Below are 5,303 nucleotides of genomic sequence, written 5' to 3' on the forward strand. Positions count from 1 at the left end.
CGACTTGTCTATGCATTATAAGAATTTATATGAGTTATCTCTTGCCGGAAAGACGATGTGTTATGGTTCTCTTTCACATATGCCTCCCTTCTTTACAATTGAAGATATATGCATATGACTTAAGAAATTGGCCTCTCGAAAGGCAAGCGATCTTCAATGTATAAAGGCTGAAATGCTCAAATGGACGGGAAAGGAAGCACATATATGGATAAGCGATATGTTTAATGATGCATTGCAACATGGTATGCCATACGATTGGACTACAAATTGGATCAAACCTTTACATAAAGGTGGAGATATAAATAATGTAAACAACTATCGAACCATCATGGTTGGCTCATTAATGGCAAAACTATTTGGATGTATAATGGAATCAAAGATAAGTGTATGGGTTGAAAAAAGTGGTAAGAGAGCTTATGGACAAGCTGGCTTTCGGAAACACCATACCACCATTGATCACCTTATCACCGTTCAAGTATTAATGGAGGAAAGTCGCCTTAGAGGTAGAGGTTTATATTGTTGCTTTGTAGACTTCAAGAAAGCTTTTGATATGGTACCTCGTGAGCATCTTTGGAGGTGAATGGAAGAACTTGAGGTGCCAAGTGAATTTATGCTTACAATTTCCCGAATTTATGAGAAGGTTATATGTTGTAACTTGTGTGCGCATGAGAGATAAACTTTCAGATTTTTTCAAAAGCACTATTGGTGTTAAGCAAGGATGCCCACTCTCACCAACACTATTTGGTCTATGCATTGATGAATTGGAAGAAATGGTTACCAAGTTTGCAAAGGAAGAATGTGTTGAAGAAGTTGCCATTGGGAATGTTGTAATTATGCTTTTGCTATATGCAGATGATGTAGTGCTTTTTGCAAATACTTTAGGAGATGCACAAAAGCTTATGAAGGCATTGGAAAATTTTTGCATGCATACTAAATTAAGTGTCAATAGCTCTAAAACAAAGATTATGCTTGTGAAGAGCCAAAAAAGAGATAAACCATGCATTATGTACAACAATGAGCCACTTGAATGTGTGGAAAGCTTCAAATATCTTGGCCTTGAAGTTCCTTCAAATCATAGATGGAATGAATGTGTTACACGTCGCTTAGAGGCGGGTAAGCGAGCATACTATGCATTTGAGAACACATGCAATCTTGTAGATATTAAGTGTTGGGTCCTCAAGAAATATCTTTTCGACACTTTGGTGACACCGGTTCTTCTCTATGGGGTGGAAGTATGGGGCGGTAGCATCCCTAAATCTATGTGGAAAGAGTTTGAAAATGTCCAAAAGCATTTTCTTACCAAGTTTCTACAAGTTAAGAAACAAACGCCCTACACCCTTCTTCTCCTTGAGACGAGATCGCTTCCCATTGAGATCATGGCCATGGAAAGGGTTGTTGAATACATGCTTAAGGTTCAAAAAAGTCCCTCACATCAACTTCCTAAAATTGCGTGGCAAGCAAGCAAAAAGATCCAAAAGATGCATAAAAGCAAAATTTTGTGTTTCGGTTGGATGCAAGATATAGAAAAATGGTTTGGTAGATGGGATGCGAGACACTTGCTTCATGATGCATCATTAGATTCCTCTGTAAATGAGGCATTTTTGCAACGCCAATGTATCATGACATGGGACAAATGTGGAGGCTCACGCTTCACACATTATACTAGACATGTTGCACCTAACTACAAAACCATATTCTTTGCGGAACGGGGAAATCATACACATCCCTACATGTTAGAGCCCATACCGTTATCTGCCATTCGAACCATTGTTTCCATGCGACTTAGCTCACATGCATTGCGATGTGAAACAGGGCGTTGGGGCACAAGTGATGAGAGTGGTCGGCTATGCACACTTTGCCCTAAACAAGTTTGCGAGTCTGAGTATCACACTTTGATACAATGCTCTGCCTTTGATCATATTCGACCATGCTTTCCACATCTCTTCGATCGAGCAACGACAATGTGCACTCTCGATTGCAACATTCATTAGTAAAGTTCTTGAACATCGAGAGTCACTACTCACTTTCACACGTATCACATGAAATGTAATATTTTTGGTCTCATAGGTCATATTTGACCTCCGAAGATGATAATATAATCTATCTATCTATCTATCTATCTCTCTCTCTCTCTCTCTCTCTCTCTCTCTCTCTATATATATATATATATATATATATATATATATTGTGGTGTGCGTGTGTTCCTTTGTGCCACCCTTTTAGCACACCCTTTTTAGCTAAGCCAACCCAAATGGGTACCTTTGTATCAACTATAAATTGAGCAAGAAGAAAAAAGTTAAGTAGGTTGGTTTTGATCTTTTATGTGCATTTCACATATTGGTGGAGATGCAGGGTACCAGTCCCCCACGTCCAAGCATCCGCCTCTTCCACTTCGTAGGTATGCATCACTCTTGCCACCATCAATCACTCGACCCACGCTATCTTCTTAGTCTCTAGTAGTAGTATCTCTTCCATTAGCATTGCCTTAGTTCACCAGTTAGGCCTCCCAACATCCACCGCTCCCTCCATCCAAGTCCTTTTTGGCGATACCAACATCTATACTACTCTCGCACGCAAGCCCATTGCATCGTCATCTTAGGCAATCTCCCTTTCTCACACCACTTTTATGCATTGCCCCACCAACTATTCCCCCTCACCTAAGGTTGCAATTGGCTCCTCAAGCATCACGCTATAATTGATTTCACTACTCACTAACTTCTTGTCCCACAAGCTCTCTCGATCCCCCTTGTACACGATAGCCCTCTTGTCCCCCCCTCAACCAAGTCCAGGTCGTCCTCAGTCCATAGGAGCGATTGATCTTTCTCTGCCAATTGATCTTTCCTTGATCCCCCTCCTACACGATAGCCCTCCTATCCCCCACCTCAGCCAAGTCCTGGTGGCCCTCGGTCCACAAGAGTGATTGATCTCTATCCGCCAATTACTGGCTCGTTTTCTGTCACTAGCCCCGTCCAATTATTATCTTATGTTGAGAGACAAGCTCAACATTTGTGCGTAATATGATGCGTAACCAGTGCGTAGACTGGGTGCATAAAATCGGTACGCATAACATGGTCATAGCGGTGTGTAAACCGCGAGGCCGTTTGAAAGATATTCCTCGTAAGGAATAGTTTTGGGAGTAAGTGTCGAGGTTCATCTATGAGCAGTCAAGTACTGTCAGTACTTGTGTCAACCCGATTGTCAGGGCTTGTATAAAAGGTGCTCACTAAGCACGGTGTATGTACAAAGATTTAGTATTTTTGAATTTAAGTTTTTGTGTATTCTCTCTCTGTCTCTCCTATGTACTGTGTATACTCAAGCTCTCCATTAAACCTGGGTATTTTCTCTGTGTTCGTTTTTCTATTGCTTTCGCACATAATCTTTTCATCTTATCAGGGCCGCCAGTTCCATGTGGATGCCCTCAACATCGTTACAGCTCAACGAGGTGTCCAACAGGTGTTTAAGTCCCCATACCCTCCTCAGACAAATGGCCTCAATGGACACCTCAACAAAACCTTCAAGAATGGGGATTGCCGCTTACATCGATCTATGCCACAAAACCTAGGATCAAATCTTGCCTTTTGTCACCCACACCTACAATACATCAGTACTGACGTCGACACGAATCAACCCTTTTTTAGCACTCTATGGGCGTAACCCTTGCCCCCCACTAGAATCGTCTATAGATGTCCAATTTCAAAACCTGCCAACATGGATAGTGCCACTTGGGAGCTCTATCTCCAACAGATGCTCCCCCTCCTTTGACAAGCCATTGCTCCTGTTCCTACTCCTGCTCCTCAGACTCTTGTTTCTCTCAAGGGGGAAATGTGGTGTGCATGTGTTCCTTTGTGCCACCCTTTTGGCACACCCTTTTTAGGACGCATGTACCAAAGCCGACCCACCCTTTAGCACACCCCTTTTAGCTAAGCCAACCCAAATGGGTACCTTTGTATCAACTATAAATTGAGCAAGAAGTAAGAAGCTATGTAGACTGGTTTTTGTCAGGAATAGTACTAAAACAGAGATGGAATTAGTACTAAGAACAGCAGTACTATTAGTACTAAGAGGACGGGACTGCGTAAGATTCCCGAGAGAGGAAGTGAGAAGAGGAGAGAGAGAGAGATAGCGAGAATGAGAGAGATGATGACAGCAGCTATATATTATGTGAAAAGATAAGTACAAGCGGCTAAGAGGCTTAAGACTGGCGTTGAACCAATTTGGTTCAAAACAATGCCTTGTGCCTCCTTTTATAGTGTTTTTAGGAATAATCTTGAAGCTTCTAGAATGTTCCAGAGAGATCTGGAATATACATCAATTTTCTATGATAAAGTATAAATGAAAATAATATCCTACAAAATACAATTCCTAATCTAATGGTAAGAGCTCGACCCATGTAGCATAAAGTCATGGGTTCGAGTCTTGCCATGACACTATCTCCCCCTTAAAGACGACGAGTGGAACGAGTCGGCGCTAACTGCGGACCGGGTTTGTCCGGATACTTTCGGTGGAAATCAGCAAGAAGATCTTGGGCATTGGCAACATTCTCGACGGGTTCCCAAGTACGTTCGCTCGGACTATAACCGAGCCAATCGACCAAGTAATAAAGTTTGTTGCGAACAAGTTTGGAATCGAGGATGGCAGCAACTTCATACTCCGGGCCGGCGTCCAACTCCAGCGGGGGCGGCGGTGGTGTCACACGATCGGGAATGGTGTTTGCTTTATAAGGTTCAAGAAGAGAACAATGGAAAACCGGATGTATCTGAAGCTGCGGAGGGAGATCCAGGCGGAAGGTGACATCATTAATCTTCCCCGTAATACGGAAAGGACCGAGTCGTCGATAATCCAACTTGTCGCACGGTCGAGTAGTCTTGATGTGACGACGTAAGAGCCATACTCGATCTCCGATGGCAAAAGAGGAGGGAATCCGATGACGATCCGCATAAGTCTTCTGTGTGTGTTGAGCATGACGAAGGTGAGTAGAGAGATCCATCTGGATCTTGCGTAGCCTCTCCAAATGGTCCTCGGCACGAGGGTTGGTAGGTAGCTCCGGAGTGTCGATCACCGACCAGCGAGGATGGAAACCGGTATAAGCGAGAAATGGGGAGACCCGAGTCGAGGAGTGAATAGCATTATTATACGCAAACTCCGCAAAGTGGAGAATCTCGGCCCAATCGTCCTGTTGATAACTTAGGAAACACCGGAGATATTGCTCCAACGTTTGGTTCGTTCGTTCCGCCTGTCCGTCAGTTTGAGGATGGTAGCCGGAGGAGAGGTTGCAGGAGACCTTGAGCATCCTGAAGAGATGC

Source organism: Azolla caroliniana, unplaced genomic scaffold (genome assembly GCF_043228905.1).
Source record: "Azolla caroliniana isolate FFs.n. ecotype wild unplaced genomic scaffold, voAzoCaro1.0.p SCAF_5, whole genome shotgun sequence".
In the NCBI taxonomy this organism is placed as follows: Eukaryota; Viridiplantae; Streptophyta; class Polypodiopsida; order Salviniales; family Salviniaceae; genus Azolla; species Azolla caroliniana.